Here is an 18,315-nt window from a genome sequence, read left to right on the forward strand (position 1 = left end):
ATGGGTCAGCTATGACTGAGGCCAAAGGAGCTTATTCAGTAGCAGTGACTGGAGAGGCTGGGTCAGTGACAGAGGCCAGAAGAGCAAGGTGAGCACAACAGAGGACCAACAAGAAGGATCAGTGATTTGAGACCAGTGGTAGGATGGTAACTCTCCCCTTGGAGAGTGAAATCCCCTGTGCTGTACAGGGTCATAAGAAGGGTCAACAGTATAAAATCTGCAGAGCAGGAGCCATCACAACTAAGACCATTACAACTGAGGCCAGTTGACCATGTGGTACAGAGTACTGGTGCTTAGTGGTGCTGTACATTAGAGAAAACATGGAAACTGAAGTCACTGATTCCATGGAAGCAGAGGCATAAGCCACTTCCAGAACTCCTCAAAAAGGATGCCAAAATAATTATTTGGAGCAGTGGGATAGAACCCTCAAAAGTTCCCTAAAGAACCTTGGTTTAAAGTTTGAACTTCCACATAATGTAAAGTTTCTATACCAATTAAGAGACTGGGATGTCCAAGCTAAGAACATCCAAGCTTCATCCAAGAAACTGCCATTTAAGAATCCTTTTTAAGGTGTCAGAGACAGCACTTTCAGACAGGGTGGCTGGACAGAGAGAAGGACTACACATGAGCTCTGCAAGTGATGGTCACTTCAGATAGGGAGTTGGGGAGCTCTACTGTAACAAGTTGTCAAACTGGTACAACCTGTACCTGTCTTCCTGAATGCTTCCTTCACAATTTGATGTTGAAGCTGAGCTTGGAGAGAGCCTGTGAAACCATCCACTGTCTTTGTAGTATGTAGCTCTTGTGAACTCGATTCAAACAGAGACACTATTGCTGAAGGCACCCCAAGTTCTGCAAATAACAAGATATTTTGCTCTGGAACTAGACTTATAAAGACTACGGACATCACGGATTCATACTGGATTAACATTGTGGATCTAGTTGGTACCTTCAGCTTGAATGGAGCTTTTGTTTTACTTCCCCTTTCCCTTTAAATCCCCTCTCCTTAATTACGACAGGAGCTCATTCAGATGATCATAAACCATGTTACACTGAAGGCCACCTAAGCCTCTTTTGATGGATTAAATCCTACACTCTCAGAAAAAAAAAGGTCTAAAACTGTCAGTGGGGCAGTCCGCCTTTTGTCACTGGGGTGGTACCCTCAAGGGTACATCTCAGTACCTTTAGTCAGGGAACATAATCCATTGAAATTATATTTTCAATGTTGTATTGACTCCACACACCCCGTCTCGTCTCCAGGCTTTTTTATTTTATATTCCGTTTTAAAACATTAGGTCATAAAAATGGTACAAATGCAAACTTTTCATCTGGGGGGAAAAAATGTGTTTAAGGTGCACAGTTGGACCTTAAAACAAATGTTGCACCTTTGAGGAAACATTGACACTGATTGTACCTTGATGAACGAAAAATGTACCTGAACAGAACCTTTATTTATACAGTGTAGTATCTACTTGAAGTAGTGATTACACTGCCGAAAAATCTTCTATACTCTGGGAGACCCCTTCATACATGGTGAGGTCAGACAGTAGGGGACTCAGGGTTAAGGCAGGCTTTGAGAAGGTACAGGACAAGGTGGATTACCAGCAGTTGGCTGGTATCTGGGACTGGATGTAGAGGAAGATTGGCTCTGTTACAGCAGCCTCAGGGACTCCACTAATTCTGTGCGGTGCCATGCTAGCTGTCATTGCTGTTGTTCCATGGCAAGTCCTTGAGCCAACATGTCCTCCTGGAACTTATACATACTCATCACATCCATAGTGGAGGCTTGTGCAGCAGTGGGGAGCCAGAGGCAGAGCAAAACTGTATTTGGACATCCACTCCTGGATTCCACTAATCCACCCCTGGATTCAAATGCGGGGATTTCAAATGCATAGGAATTCTCTGTGAGCAGAGATTTAGAACAGATAACTTTGTAGATGTGGCTGATTTGCCATTCATAGCTGTTCTTGCAACTTCATTGGTGTGTTATTCACTGAATTCAGCCTCAATTTACATAATTCTTACATAAAATTGGCCTTAAGTTCACTACATGACTTATTACAGACAGAAGTACAGCTAGAAGTTAATGACGGAGAGCCAAAGGACAAAGAACAAACGATATTATCCAAAAAAAATGGAAAGAAGTTTTCTCTGCCTGTATTTTATCAGGAGGAAGCATTTGTTACTCACTATATCTCTAATAAAAGAAGAATGAGCCTCTCCTGAACAGGAGAATCACTATGGGTGTCTGTGGGAATGAAAACCAGAAGAAGAGAGTAGGAGATGAAATGACCTTGATTTCAGCTTCCCTTATTCTGAAATCCCCATAATGCAGGGATAAGAGGAATAAAGAGACAGAGAAAGAAGAACATGCTGTGATTTCACTCCTCACAGGTCAAGTTGTGCTCTTTTTGAGTCTGTTTCCAGGGCAGAAATCAATGTGGCTCTTTGGAGGGTCTTTTTGACCCCTGTCTCTTATTGCCGGATTGTCATTTTGACAGCAGAGAAAAATATTCCTTGCTACCTCAGAAGTCAAATATTGTCCAGAAGATGTTTTGGGCTGAAATAGCAGGATTTCTTATCAGTGTTGTGTAGATTTTAGCCCTTGATAGCAGTTCATGAAATAAAAATGTTGAACTTGTTGATGCACATCAGCTACACCACAGTCTGTTTATTTAAGGTTCTTTTGTCCATGGCCTCTTAACAGTTTTAGCACCTTAAAAGCATCCTCTATCATAATTCTTGAAAGACAGCTGTCTAGCCGTCCAGCTTGAAAAAAGCTGCAATATTTCAAGGTGTCAGTTCACCTTCAAGTGAAAGCCTGGTTGAAAGAAAGAAAAAAAGAAAACAGAACAATTGCTGTCCAAAACTGAAATCACTACTTTTTACAACATTCATTTAAGCATTGTTGACTGGTTAGCCTGGTTCTAGATGCACGCTGGACAGCCAAAAAGTGAGCTGACACAATACAAGTCATTATTTAAGCTATGTTGACAACTTAAATGCACTTAGATGGAATAACAAAAGTTGTGGTTAAAGCAAAAACATTTTTATAGATCCCCAAATCTGAATGGCCGAGCTGTGATAACAGCCTAAGATGTTAAACACTTAATATACAACGTATACGACTACCTTAAAATGATTGACTTCTGCATTTTATATCAATATGCTACATATTTAAATAGCAGCAGCAAGGCAAGCAATGGCAAGTGTATTTATATAGCACCTTTCACACACATTCAAAGTTCTCTAGAAAGGAGAAATCACAAAAATAATTCAAATTAAACTTTAGTCAACAGCATGCAAAATAAATTGCCTGATCCTGTATTATACATACCCTACATAAGAACCCAGTTTTGTTTTTGTTTGGTATTTTTATTTTGGTTTGTTTTTTTTGTTTTTTTTCTTAAACACAGAACACAGGGTATTTCACAAAGCAGGGTTTCTCAGTTTAGCCAGATAACTTAAGCCCAATATCAAGCTTGTCCAAAGGAAAAGAGCTTAGGGACAATCCTATTGAACACTCCTCATCTTCTGGCTTAAGTTATCTGGCTAACTGAGAAATCCAGCTCTGTGGAATACCCACTGGGCTAAACGTGGCAGGTAATATTCAGTGGAGGAAAACACATGGCACTGTTAGCTTGATGCTAATATGACACTGGAACTGCCATAAAGGCTTGCTTGGAACAGATAGCCTACTTTAAATAATTATATATTTGGTTTGTTGCAATTATGCCATGATGATAATGATGAATGTCTATTGATCATGTGCATTTTATTATATTATGTTTTGTATGTATCACCAATTTCTGAAGAATAAAACCATGAGTCTAACAACATAATGTGACTAACAACACCCCTTACCCATATAAAACCACTGTATAAGCCCCTTTTTGCTTATTGCTTTAAAATCTGATCTTTGTTTTTTTGTGTAAAACCCAATATAATCTTATGATATGATCATGCTTTGAGTAGATCATTGATTATATATGTCTCACCAATAGGACCACAGTTGCAAAATGCAAGGTTTAGCATGATTGAGATTAAGGATGTGGTTGATTTAACTTTTTTTTTTTTATTATTTTGCTTTTCGTAGGACTTCATTGGTATTGAATCCAGCAACATCACCTCAAGTTGATGTAATTCCTATAAAATCTTTGTGAGGTCAAGTTGGCCTTAAATTCACTACATGACTCATTAAAGATAAATGCAACTAAATTTTGGACTCAATAATTCATGAACAGGATGGACCGGATAGCACAGCTCCATAAAATATGAAGCACACCTTGCTGAGGTCAAACAGAAGAATGAAAAATCCATTCGCCCCATTTGCCCCATTTTATTTATTTATTTTTTTTCCTGACCAAGGCCATTGATATTCGTGGGGCATTGCGGAGCCCAGCTCGGGCTTAACGAGGGGATCTAGGCGATAAATGATCAAATGGGAGGACAGCTATTGTCCTTGAACTGCTTAATGGGCTACTAATAGTACTCAGTGTCAAGCTTGATTTTACAAGAGTGTCCAGAACACAAACTTTCTTCTCTTTCCTTCTTTCTTTCTTTCTTTATTTATTTTAAAACCAGCCCCTCACTGTCTTCTTTATCCTCCACAGCCTTCATTAGCAATTCTGAGCCAGTGTTTGCATAATCACCTTGCCTCTGTCTCTTCCTGGCCTGCATGGAAAGCCTCATTAGTGTCTTTCTTTTCAGATGGACAGAGGGGAAGAGAGTGAGAAAGTAAAATGATTTACGCAGGGCAGGAGAAGGAGAGACAGAGTGGAATACAGACGTTCCAGATGTGCTTGTAGGCTTGAGATGTCTTTAAAGGACAAGCTGTGTGCCCCCAGTCAGCGGACGACAGTCTGTCCAGTGTAAAAGAGGCTATAATGATTTTGTGAAGTGTGACTCGTCTGGTTTCTGCCTTGTTCGAGATGCGTTAAATGTCAGCCTTAGAGAGAAGCAGGGAGACGGCTTGTCACAATTACTTATTAACCCTTATAACTTTGGGTTTTTTACTGTTGGTTTGCTCTACTTCTACAATGCAATTACATAAGTGAAGTAACCCCTAACATTGCTGCCGCACACTTCTATAACACTATATAAGAATAGCTCAACCCGTATGCATTTAAGTCCCTGTACCCTGTAATCACTGAATAATAAACCTTAGTATGTAATAAGCCTGGGGTTTTAAGGGGTTAATATAGTTCATTATGCAGTCTTTACATTTTATTTAAACTTTGTATATATTTTCTATTGACAATTTTGAATATAGAATAAAGACTTTGCAATTTCAATGTGTTTTCTTGCTTTGACCCTTTAATCTGACAAGTAGTAAATATACACTCATTCACTGTGTATATGACATATGTGATTATATGATATATGCAATTATATACACTCATTCACTGTTTGTATGATATATGTGAGTATATACACTCATTCACTGTATATATTATATATACACTCATTGGTGGGACATGCAGACGCTGTTACTCTCACTGGATATTGGTGATGAAAACTGCATCCACTCTGTGGAAACCATGTGGTTTTCATGTTCAGATTCTGTGCTCAAACAATGAAAATAAAAGTTATGGATTAATGAAAAATAATACATGCATTCTAATGAAGCTTATATTGTCCTGTTATACAGCTATAATACAATTTACTGTTTTATAAATGGAAAAAATTTTAATTGTTTGTTTTATGTTATTGTAACTCAGTCACTGTAAATTTTCTTCCAGATATAAACACTGACACTGAGGAAAAGAGAGATTTATTGTGACGCAGGAAACTACGCCATGGCTAAGGGGAAGAACGCTTCTCAATGTGGTGAGTAACAGGATGTTTAATAAAGTACCCACAGCAGGTGCTTGCTTAAACACTCAGTTTTGCCATTAGTGTTCCTTCAAGCCAAGATAATGTCAAATAATGTTAAAACAGGTGCTGGAACATTGAAGCGTTTAGAAAAAAAATGTTCTATTAGTGTAAATAGATGTTCCTCCTACATGAAATGCATTGCAGGTATTTCAATATTTCACTCCCATACATAGACACACACACACACACACACACACACACACATACACACACACACAGAATCATTACTGTAATATCTTATAGCTTCTGGAGGTTTGCCTCGGTGGTGGACCCAGTGAGAATACAGGAGCAGAAGGTTGATTGAACAACGGCCTAATGTTCTTGACTCAGTGAGAACAGGGAGCCATGAATCAAGCTGATGGCCGTATGTAAGAGAGCTGAGTCTCCATAAGATATATTGGGCCTCAGTAATAGCTTTATGAGGTCCTACAAGGCACTGCAATAATGCCAGGAATCAAAGAGCCAAATGTCAGTGCAAAAAAAAGGAAAGAAAGAAAGAGAAAAAAAGAAAGAAAAGAAAGAAAGAAAGAAAGAAAGAAAGAAAGAAAGAAAGAAAGAAAGAAAAGAATCAAGAAGGAGAAAACAACTGACAGAAACATAAACTGAAAAGATAGAAAAAGGAGGAAAGAAAGAGAAAGAACATAAAATAAAAAATAGAAAGAAAAAAGAAAAAAATGAGACAAAAAGAAAGTAGACTTGAAGAGGGAAAGATAGATAGAAAGAAAGAAAGAGAAAGAAAGAAAGAAAGAAAGAAAGAAAGAAAGAAAGAGAAAGGACAGATAAAACAAAAATCAAGAGAAGAAAGAAAGAAATATACAAGAAGGAAAGATAGAAAGAAAGAGAAAGGACAGATAAAGAGATACAAGAAAGAAAAAAAATATACAATAAAGAAAGAAAGAACTGACAAAAATAACAGGAGAAAAGCAAAAAAAAAAAATAAAGAAAGAAATAACAGAATATAGAAACAAGAAAGAAAGAGAAAGATATAAAGAATAGAAATAGAAGATAAAGGATGTCCACATACACAGCATTAATCTGTTGTTTTTATACAGAGTGTTTTAAGAAACCATGTATTTATCTGAGGTCCAGTTGTCCTAATAGCTGTTATCGGTGTTTGTGGATGTAGAAGGTCTAAAGAGCCAATCAGCTGCTGGCGTTTCTGAGCTTCTACATCAGTGGAGCGTTGACCATCTCTGCATGTTCTGTGTGTCTGTGGGTTCATAGGAGCAGCGTTTGATCTGTAAATGAAGTGGTGGGTTAAAGCTCAGCCTGGGCTGGAGCAGTGTGATTCTGCAGTCTCTCTCTCTCTCTCTCTATCTCTCTCTCTCTCTCTCTGTCCCTCTCTCTTCTCTCTCGCTCTGACTCAGCTCAGGGCTTCAGGGCTGCAGCTCAAACTCTTCCGCATTTCAGTTTGGCTCACTGTACTGTCTGCGGGGCAATACAGCCAGCGCCAAAAAAAAAACAAAACAAACACATAAAAAGCCTTTCCTGATTCAGTGTTTCATTCCAGCACACACCTGACCTTCATCATAGTCATTTTTCCTCCATAAATAGTTTTGATGACTAATGTGCCTCATATCAGCCTTCAGACTTTTTTTTTTCTTTTGTCATTGCAGTGGCTAAAAATGTTGTACGGTATGTAAACACAGGCTTCTTACCAATTTTTGTTTAATATTATACAGGGAGATTCACTCGAAAGAGCCCCCAAATATTCTGTAATAACTCTCTCTAGGACGAAGCAATCTGAACGAAACAGTGTGCAATGTGCTCCTCAGTATATGGAGCTTCGAACAAGATTGCTTCATCCTAATGGGAGTCACAACAGAATATTCGGGGCCTCTTTCGAGTGACTCTCCCTGTGTATCGTCACTTATGCAAACAAACCCCTGTGTATACAGCCATCTGTGGCTGGGTGTCCGAGAGAGCACAATTGGTCTCCCTGTGTGGGTGGATTGGATGCCCCCCTCCCCCATCACTCAATGCTAGTCAGCGCAAATGTCTGTTAGCTGACGTAACAGAACTGGTGGTTAGCATTCTCCTCAGTTTAAAAAGATGCGGTGGTGCTTCACAGATCTCGGCTGAAGCCTGTGCTAGCTTTCGCCCTCCTGGCGCTGGTGATATCAGGTGATTGAGGGAGTTCTAACTAATGGGTTGAATTGTATATGACTAAATTGGGGTAAAAATTGTTGAAAATCCAAAGAAAAAAAAAAAAATAAATAACCATCTGTCTTCAAAGTGGTAACCTTACAGCAGAAGAAAAGATGTTCTCAATTTTGAATGGAAGTAAATGGAATAAAAATTTTGGAGCATTTTTACTTTTTTATCATTCATCATGAAATTTTAACACACTGTAAAGGACAAATATTATTTACAAACTCTAAGAGCTTTTTCCGTGGAATTGCTGGGATGTTGGTAGTTGGTTGCTAGGTTAAGAGGTTGCTAGGGTATTTTAGATAGATGCTAGGGTGTGGCTAAGCAGTTGCTGTTTTATCCCAGGTGGTTGCTATTGATTTGCAAATGTGTCGTTATAGTGCCCCAGGTGGTTGCTATGGAATTATTACTTGGTTGCTATGGAACTCCAGGCGCTTTACAAATATTGGGCCTCATTCGTCAACTGCTCTTAAGAACAAATTTCTTCTTAAAACCTACTTACATTTTTCAGCTAACATATTTAAATTATGTAGAAACTAATAGCAACAACACTGTATAAAGTTTAGCTCTGACAGTGACAGGATGCTACACGACCAATCAAAAGTCTTAGAATCAACTGTCATATTAATATTATTTTATTCAGTTATATCCTAAACAGTGTAGAACGAAGGATTATAAGATAGAAGGTATTTAGATAGAAGGCCCATACCCTACATTCTTATTGTATTGTATTAGGATGTTTATGTGGGTTTGTGCACCAGAAACAGTTGTAATTCAAATTTACAGGACAACTTTTTAACCTCCATTTTTCATTTGGAGTAAAATAGTCAGCTTTCTAACCACACCTTCGAGACTAATATATATAATGAGCTCTCTTCTGATTGGCTGCCCTATATTGCACCTCATTCTAAAAGCAGTCCAGGCTAAAATGCTCATTATGAAATTCAGTATGAATGGGCAGAGAAAAACTACTGTATTTCTATTTACAGATGGAAACTAAAGGGTATTCTCTGTATTAGAATTTGCACATTTATATATGATATCATTCAAACATTTTTAAGCACTGTATTTAATAATATAAAACCAATTTTGTTGCAAAGAAATATGAACACAACTAACTACCAGTGCAAAAAGAAAGAACAAAAGGAAAGAAAGAAATATAAAAATAAAGGAAGTGAGAAAATGGAGAGGAGGAAAAAAAGAAAGGAAGTGAGAAATGGAGGGAAAGAAAGAAAGTGAGAAAATGGAGAGAGAAAGAACGAGAGAAAGAATGAGAGAAAGAATGAAAGAAAGAAATATGAAAACAATGGAAGTGGGGAGAAAGGAGAAAAAGAAAAAAAAAGAATGAAATATAAAACAATGACAAAAAAGAGAGGATGGAGGAGAGAAAGAAAAAGAAGGAGAGAGAGAAGGGAAAGAGAAGGAGAGAGAAAAGAAAGAATTCATGCTCACATGCACAGATTAGACTTTTGAATGCTCAGTTAATTTTCATGGCAAAGTTTAGCATTCTGCTCTCTCTCTCTCTCTCTCTCTCTCTCTCTCTCTCTCTCTCTCTCTCTCTCTCTCTGTCCATTGGACTCTAATGTGACTGTATGTCTCTGTGCCAGGCTGTTCTGGATGCTGTTTACGGTAGAATATGTTTTATTTGTGTATTTATTTCATTCCGGGACAGTTTCATCGTGCCGATAAATGAGTCATTTCCCCACTGCTGCTCACTCACACTGCTCTGGAGTTACAGCAGGTTGCATCATGGGTAGGAGAATGAACATCTGAGAACAAAGATGTCCAGATCTCTCTCTCTTGCGCTCTCTCGCTCGCTCTCTCTCGCTCGCACTCTCTCTTTTGCTCTCTCTCTCTCTCTTGCGCTCTCTCGCTCGCTCTCTCTCGCTCTCTCTCTTTCTTTTGCTCTCTCTCTCTCTCTCTCTCTCATACTCACACATGCACTCCTGTCCTCGGTTTCTGACTGAACACATGATTACTGTTCTTCTCCACCTCCCTCATTTATTCAACAGCCAGGGTGTAACATGAACAAAGTGCTTGCTTAAGTAGATTTTCTCAGGAATCTGCAGTAACACATCGGTCTTGTCAGAAGAAAATGCAATTAATGAGGCAGAGAGACATGATACTGTGTGAACTGGAAATGTTTTATATATATTTTTCCATTTATAGAATGTTTGCAAAGCTGTAGCTTGTTTCTGTGCATGCAAGTGAACGAAATCACAAATCACAAATCAAATGTTTAGAATCACTGTTTTCAATAAAATAAATAAACAAACAAATAAATAAAATGATAAATATATGATGCTATTCTATTTTGATGCTACTGCTCTACAATTTCAACTGATGTCAACTAATTAGTTGGACGCTTTAAAAATTGTTAGAAGTGTCTACAGTGATAAATAGAGCTGTTAACACTCATGGACTCAATACTTCAATCATAATTGGATTTCCGCAGTTATCTGATTATTCAAATGGTCACGTAAACAGCACTCTCTGATTTCTTAGATCAGAGTAAGGTTCAGAAATCTGATTAGAAAATCTGATAAAGAGGGCTGGATTTTAGCTCAGTAATTAGATTTCTCAGTGCATGTAAACTCTTACTCTGATTTCTTTCGGATTTCTCAATCTGCACATGTGTGAAAACAGACGGCGGTACTGGAAATAAGCAAGCAGTGTTGCCGCGAGATGCAGCAAATCACTTTTGGAGCGACGCTGAAACCGACTACATGCTCGACAAGAATTTGTTATCACGAGTAATGTCATGGCTGTGATTAAGCAAGTATAGTAGACCATTACAGACCATTATGATGTTAGACGTGATAAGCAGGAGTGGGCAATATGATGACACTTTATTATTATTGTGATAAATTATGTCACAGTGTGCTTTTCTGAGTATATTGTTGATATCATATTGCGGATAGTACTTAAAAAGCACTGACTAACTACATTTTTCATTAGAAAGTGAGAATAATTGGTCCGCAGACTTGAAAAAGATGGATCTTCAAGGGTTCTTTAGTAAAGAAAATGGTTCTATAGAACCATGAACTCTCGAAGCCTTTGCGTGAACAAATTGTTTTTGCATCATGAATGAGTTGATGCATGTGCTGTAGGTGGTTCTATGTAGAACCTTTTTGAAAAGGGGTCTATATAGCACCAAAAAGCGTTCTTCTATTGTTACGATGTCAAGCTTGTAACAATTGAAGAACCCTTTTGGGTGCTATATAGAACCCTTTTTAAAAAGGTTCTATATAGAACCATCTTCATTGCACATTCTTCATCAACCCTTTCATGATATAAAAACTGTTTAATCATACAAAGGGTTCTTTGAGTGTTCATGGTTTTACATGGAACCATTTTCATTACTAAAGAATCCTTGGAGAACCAGTTTTTTAAGGGTGTAATCTTCCAGCCTAAAATCTAACACACCTGATCCAGCTAATTAAGTGGAGTCAGGGCTAGAACCTGATTATGAGAATGACCTCAATTTATACAGTTTTTGTCTTTTGGCATTAATTGTGTTCCTATAACATAATAATATATCTTATTCATAGGGAAATTATGTACATTTGAACCACATAATTCAATGCAGCACTTTTTTCTATACTTGTAAAAGAGATGGTTCTTCAAAGTTCTTTAGTAAAGAAAATGGTATATAGCACCAAAACGGTTCTGCTATTGCTACAATATCAAGCTCATAATGATAGAACGTTTTTTGGTGCTATATAGAACCCTTGAAGTATCATCTTTAAGTATGTAGTGTATATGTCCAGCCATGGATTTAATAGGATCAACAGTGACAGTGCAATTTAGGCCTGCTGTAATCCAGGAACCTGCCCCACACATGCTGTCACCTCAAAATACCACCTTAAATTCTGCGAACAAGCTGTTAGATCCTCCCTGTGCTTCTCCTGCGTGTCAGCACAAAGCCTGGTGCTTATCCCTGGAATCAGCTCTCAACTGCGCGGAGACTGAGGGGGATACTGATGCCTCCGCGGCCTCACTGCACCAAGCAGTGCTATACTGTCTGCTTAGAATGCTAAAGACACGGGCAGTCTTTAGGGAAAAGATATATGGAGGTTTAGGGGGAGCTGCAGAGAAACCCACCTGGGATGATGCAGTTTTATGAACAGTTAGTTCTGACCACACAATCTGGCTGAAAAACATTCTACTCGTGTTGCTATATCTGTTTTTTTTATTTGCACCACCAGTCCTTCTCCTTGGAGAGTCACAGTGGTTTCTTATGGCTGCTTCATTCTTCTGGATCTATTAATCTACGACCATGGAGGTGCCAAGCATAGATGTTCGCATAGGTCTGCTTATATGCTCACATGTAACATCAATATGAACACTAGGGGGCCGAGTTCAAACTAGAATGTACAGAAAACAAAGAGGAAGGTCATATGTTTTTTGGGTTTAATACTCATATCAGTGATTTTGTAATATTTTGAAGGGAAGGTGGATCGTTCAGGTCAAGTATTGTTTAAGTCCCATTCTGACCTCCACACAGCCGCATATATCGCTGTTGTCAGAAGAAAACCTTGTATCTCCAAAATGGTAACTTTTCAGGAGAAGGGAAAAACACACTTTAATTTTAATGTAAATCAATGGAACCAGACATTTTTCCAAGTAATTTTGGGCCATTTCTTTTTGGTCCATTCATCATGAAATTTACACACAATATAAAGGGCAACAGGTATTTTCAAATTATGTCAATAACTGAATATCACTGATATCAGCATAATTTTATTGTGTGTATTTCATGCAATTTATTCCACCATTTCACATTATGTACTAATAACAAGCAGTAAATATTGGGTAAAATGTACAGTATTAATAATTACAAATAAAAACCAAGCTTGGCCCCTGCTCATGAGTGCATAGGAAAAGCTAATAGATTCAATGCAGATGAACATATTAGCAGAAGACTTCTGCACATTTTACAGCAAAAAAAAAGCTTTTCAGGTCTGACCCTCTAAGGCCTTCTTGAGTTCAAAACGAGTGTTAGCAAGTACGATGCTCTTTTTTTCTCATTAAAAAGGGACTGTGAAACTGTGCGATTGCCCCTATCATGAACTGTGTGTGGGTCTCTGAACTGTACGAGCCCCAACATCTGAATATTTCAGCAGTTTTTTTTTTTCCTTTGAATTTTTAGGTAGTGCCCACGATCGTGTGATATTTAGAAAGTGCCCTCCTTTGATCTTCAATAGTAAACCAAGTGCGAGAGACGTAAAATTAGCCGCAATACACTGAGAGGAAAATATTGATTTGAAATCTGAGGCGCGCCGTTGCCGAAGGGTTCAGTCAGTGCATATCTGGGCCTCATTATTTCCTATTCAAAGCGCCGAGCACTGATTCCAGCAGCCTTCCATTGTTTCAGTTTAGCATATTTAATTGCCATTTGTGGCTGTTACTGACAAAGCACTACAAAGAGCTCTCTTTTGGATCCTCGGCGTTGGGTGTGAAACAAGGATTCGCCTGCTGGCTATGGTGCTTAACATGGTCTCTCTGAATTCACTTTAATGCTGCACCCTTACAAATAAAAGGTGCCAAAATGGGTTCTGTGCAATGTTATAGAAGAAACACTATTGGTTTTCTAAACCATTCAACAGATAAATGTAAATGAGTTGTATGAGAGAGGTGGGCCTCATATGTGTCACAATATTCCTTTTTTCAGGAATTTAATAAGTTGTATTTATGCTATGAGTGTAGAGTGTAGATCTCCAGTAGCAGGATTAGTGACCACTGTTCTGTATAATGCTCTGTAAACTGAAAGACAACAACATCTTTTATATAATAGTTATTTTCATAACCAGAAGTGGGTAGTTGCATTTATTCAGTTACATGTGCTAAAATAATATTTTGATGGGATTTCTTTTCTGAGTGTTATCAAATGATCAAGTAGTCAAATTATCAAATAGTGTTTCTTTTGTAGTCATTTACATTTAGTTGCCAGCTGCAGAATGTTGACATAATGTCATTATCATGTAATAGATGTCATACTGAGTCAAAAGCTGTTATGACATGTTTTGTTCAGTAATAGAAGTGTCATGTTATCATTACCAGTGATCGTAATGATAGATTCCATAATACTCACAAATAGTATGTCACCAAACATAATCTGTCATGACACTTACCTGTAATAGTAACATGACACTGTTATTATTATGTCTGCTGTGACATGTTTATAACATAGTTATGTCAGTGTTATGTAGTTACCTCATTCTTTTGCTTTGGATTGCTTTATTAAAGATCACTCATCTCACTTTGCAGCATTAGCATTTTATTTTAGATGAGAGAAGAACTAAGCCATACAAACTTCAGATCCTACACTGTTAGATGCTGGATGTCCTAAGAAGTTCCACTGGAATTCTATAAATTTTTCAGTGCTTAAGAAGCTTTTTGACCTGAGACATTTGTATGTCTGCTCAAGCTGTCATTTTGGAAAGATACCTCTACCTGACTTCTACCTATTTCTCAGAATTAGCTATGCTTTTATTTCAGCATTGGTTTAGGTGACTCAACAGACCTTTAATGCTTAGAAAAGGAGATTTTAATGTACATTAGCATACAAGATTTCAAGCAATTTTTGACTACTTCTATTGGTTCATTCCTTATGGAATGTATAAATAGAAAGGTCAGCCAATGTTAAAAATCATAAAAAAAAATAATAAATTAAGTAGAAATATGTATTTACAGCATTTTGATATGGCAGTGCACTGCAAAATGCTATATAGCTTGTCAACTAAAATTCTCTTAAATCTGGTCAATAAAGTTAATATTTCTCCTGCTGAGATTGCTCTAAGCTTATTTTAATATTTAATTTATTTCGAAACAGTTTAGACTTGTTTTAAGTGATTTTATTAAGTAAATTTAATTCACTGGCAGATAGTTTTGCTTGTTTTTAGAAATGTGCTTGAAACCAGAAAAACTCTCTGCCAGTATAGTGAGAATTGTCCTTGATAAAATTACTTAAAAAAGGTAAAAAAATGTCTAGAAATTAGCTAAAACATCTTATAATAAGTGCACAACCATCTTAAAAATAGAAATATTAGATAGGTCAACTAGAATTAAGCTAAATTCACTTGACTAGATACTATTTTTTTGCAGTGTGGTCTTTTTTGTAGAAAGAGTGTGCAAATTTGAATAAAGTGAACTCAATGCTTCACATTTTTCAGAGTATTTTCAGTGCAGTCAGCCTAAGAATCTGGAGGAATTTGTATAACCGCTGTAATTCTGTATTGACATGTTACAAAAATCACAACTCTTCAGTGAGAAATCCCCCAGTGACTGTTCATTTGTACATCTGATAAACAAAAACAAAAATGCAACAGGAGACAGTGAGTGCACCACTCCAGGTTCAGTCAGTTCGCTCTCTAACTCTTGCGTTGGCATTGCAATGGCAGTCTGGGATTTATATTTTCTTTTCTTTTGTTTCTTTTGCACATAAACACATGCACAACATGAATTCTAATGTAATACCAAAGAGAAGTATGTGCTAGAAAAAGAAGACACAAATGGACCATGAGACAGTAAATCAATGCTTGTACTGCAAACAGTACATTTCAGCTCCTGCCTGCTGCATTTCATTTGATAATAAACATGATATTTAACCTATAAATGCAAAATTCTGCATACAAATCACATTATATCAGTGTACACTCTTAAAAAAGGTGGTTCTTCAAGGGTCCTTTGGTAAAGACAACAGCTCTATATAAAATCATGAACACTAAAAGAACCATTTGCATGATGAAAGAATTCTGTGCAACTGGAAAGTGTTCTTCAGAATAATAGAGATTATGCTGTACATGTTCTACATAGAGCCTTTTTGACAAGGGTTTTATATACACACTTAAAATTATAGTTTTTCAGGGGTTCTTTAGTAAGGAAAATGTTCTATATAGAACCATGAACACATGATTAAAGGGTAGTTTGCATGGTGAAATGGTTCTTTAGATTGATGGAGATGTGCTTTAGATGGTTCTATATAGAATCTTTTTTGAAAAGGGTTCTATATAGCACCAAAAAGAGGTCTTCTATTTTTGTGATGTCAAGCATGGCACAATTGAAGAACTCTTTTCTGAGATCTATGTAGTCCTTATCAGAAAGCTTCTATATAGAACCATCTACAGCAGATTCTCCAATAATCTGATGAACCCTTTCTCAATCAAGCAAATGGTTCTTGCAGTGTTCATGTTTCTATGTATCACCATTGTTTTACTAAAGAACCCTTGAAGAACCATCATTTTCAAGAGTGTAGAGTATAAACCTCTTCCTGATGCAAAGAAACATTTAATCATGCAAATTGTTCTTTGGGTGTTTATGATTCTACGTAGGAACATTATCTTTACTACAGAGCCCTTGAAGAACCTTTTTCTTGGTAGCTTTGAAAGAGGCTTGCAGAAATTGCAATGTGTCTGCTTTTATATTTCCAGTATAGCTTTCCATAATAACTTACACTCTCAGAAAACACAAAAAAGGTACTGAACTGTCACTGGGGTGGAACCCTCAAGGGTACATCTCAGTACCTTTAGTCAGGAAACATAATTGTACCATAATGAATTATAATTATACTTTCTAAGTTGTATTGACTCCACACACCCCGTCTCGTCTCCAGGCTTTATATTGTATTTTTCTGTTTTAAAACATTAGGTTATGAAAAGTTACAAATATATATTTTTCCACTAGAAACTTCTTTAAGATGCACAATTGGACCTTGAAACCGCTGTTATACCTTTGAGGGAACATTTACATTGTTTGTACCTTGATGAATGAAAAATATACCTGCACAGAACCTTTATTTCTAACAGTGTAGTGGTAGCATTCCTAGCTGAAAACCAATCCAAGGCCAGAAAAAGAACGCTCACGGCAAGTGAAGAGACCTTTCTAATTTGGCTCATATAAAAAGCTTTGAATCACGATGCTTATTGCTTATTGCTCAATGTAGGTTTAGCATTTGTAGCTTTCACTTCATTTCACATTCAACCACACCACTGTTGCTTGCTATCCGTCAGGTCAGCTTTATATACTGTATATCAATTTTAATTACTGGAAATTAAACCCAGTTTGCCAGGTTTATTGGTCATAATTTCCTGACTTAATGTTTTAGTGTGTGTTTTGCATCTAAACAATTTATATCTAAAATTCTGATATCACTTCTTTGTAAACTGCTGCTAACAACTGCTGGAAGAGAACTCTATCTGCCACGTTGGCTAGCATCATGTTGTGGGGCGAGAGAGAAAACCATCCTACCTAAGCAGAGAAAGTTATGCTTTCTTGAACTCCTTATTTCGTTGTAGCGGAAAAAAAAGTTCTATTGGAGAACTTATTTAGCTGAGCCAAACCAGTTTGTGTAGAACATAATTAACATAAACGTTAATATAGCTTTTAACACATAAAATATTGAAATTTGAATCAAATTCTGACCTCTCTAAAATAATCTGATTCTCAAATATCTTATTTTGTGGATACCTTCTGCCTCCTTAAAAGCTGTTAGCTATGCACTCCCACACCATGACGGAATGACTCTGTAGTTAAGAGGTTTGGACTAAAGTTTTGGTTCCTCCAGGCAGTTAAGTAAGTTCAGAATTCAGCCTCTTGGTCCAGAGCTGCTGGAGGAGAATACAAGTGGTTTTGTGTGGAACTGAGTGGTTAGAAAAGCAGGTTCACACATTTCATCATCTTCACTTTTTCACTTGACATTTGGACGAGTGAGTCTCTGGGTGAGTTATTTATGTTTAGCCTTGTTTGCTGCTGGAAATGTAGTGGAAATGTAGACATGAAATGTAATATATTCCAGGATGTGTTCATGGAACCTGGAAAAAAGATAACTACGCATGAGAAGGTTCAGAATGGTCCCATATTCATGGTCCTTCAATTAAGCCAGGATAGACCCTTAATCAACCAGACCCATAAAACCACTGAGCATATTAAACCAATCCAGAAACAAGGGAGCCCACGTGGAAATATTAGCATAGCTTAGCGCTGCTCATCTGTGGCCATGGTTAGCGTCAGTATAGTAATTACGTGCAAATAGGAGGAACTGTCTCACTTTCAGTGATAGATCACAGCAGCTCACCAATTACCACAATCCAGAAAGGTGGTGAGCTTTAATTAAAATGAGATATCAAAGAGTCCCTTGGATGTCACTGAACTCAGACAAACATTCTTATCAAGACTTTATTTCAATTCCTGAACATGCACAAGGAGTTGTGCATACATATGTGGAATTGTGAAATTAATTTATGTAAAGAAACAATGTTGCATGCTTAACCTCTTAAAATCCCAGGC

At 37.3% G+C, this 18,315-nt stretch overlaps 1 protein-coding gene across 2 annotated transcripts in view; it reads left to right on the top strand.

Annotated features, from left to right (window-relative positions):
• Positions 1 to 18,315, top strand: part of lingo2 (leucine rich repeat and Ig domain containing 2) — a 441,502-nt gene that overhangs the window by 239,109 nt on the left and 184,078 nt on the right. The window contains exon 4 of one of the 2 annotated variants that reach the window (XR_005007190.1): positions 5,742 to 5,933. The gene's annotated coding sequence lies outside the window, so the exon portion shown is untranslated. Of the gene's footprint in view, positions 1 to 5,741; positions 5,934 to 18,315 lie in introns of those variants that run through there. The other variant, XM_036569248.1, reaches the window with a different exon arrangement.

The sequence above is a fragment of the Colossoma macropomum genome, unplaced genomic scaffold (assembly GCF_904425465.1).
Source record: "Colossoma macropomum unplaced genomic scaffold, Colossoma_macropomum, whole genome shotgun sequence".
In the NCBI taxonomy this organism is placed as follows: Eukaryota; Metazoa; Chordata; class Actinopteri; order Characiformes; family Serrasalmidae; genus Colossoma; species Colossoma macropomum.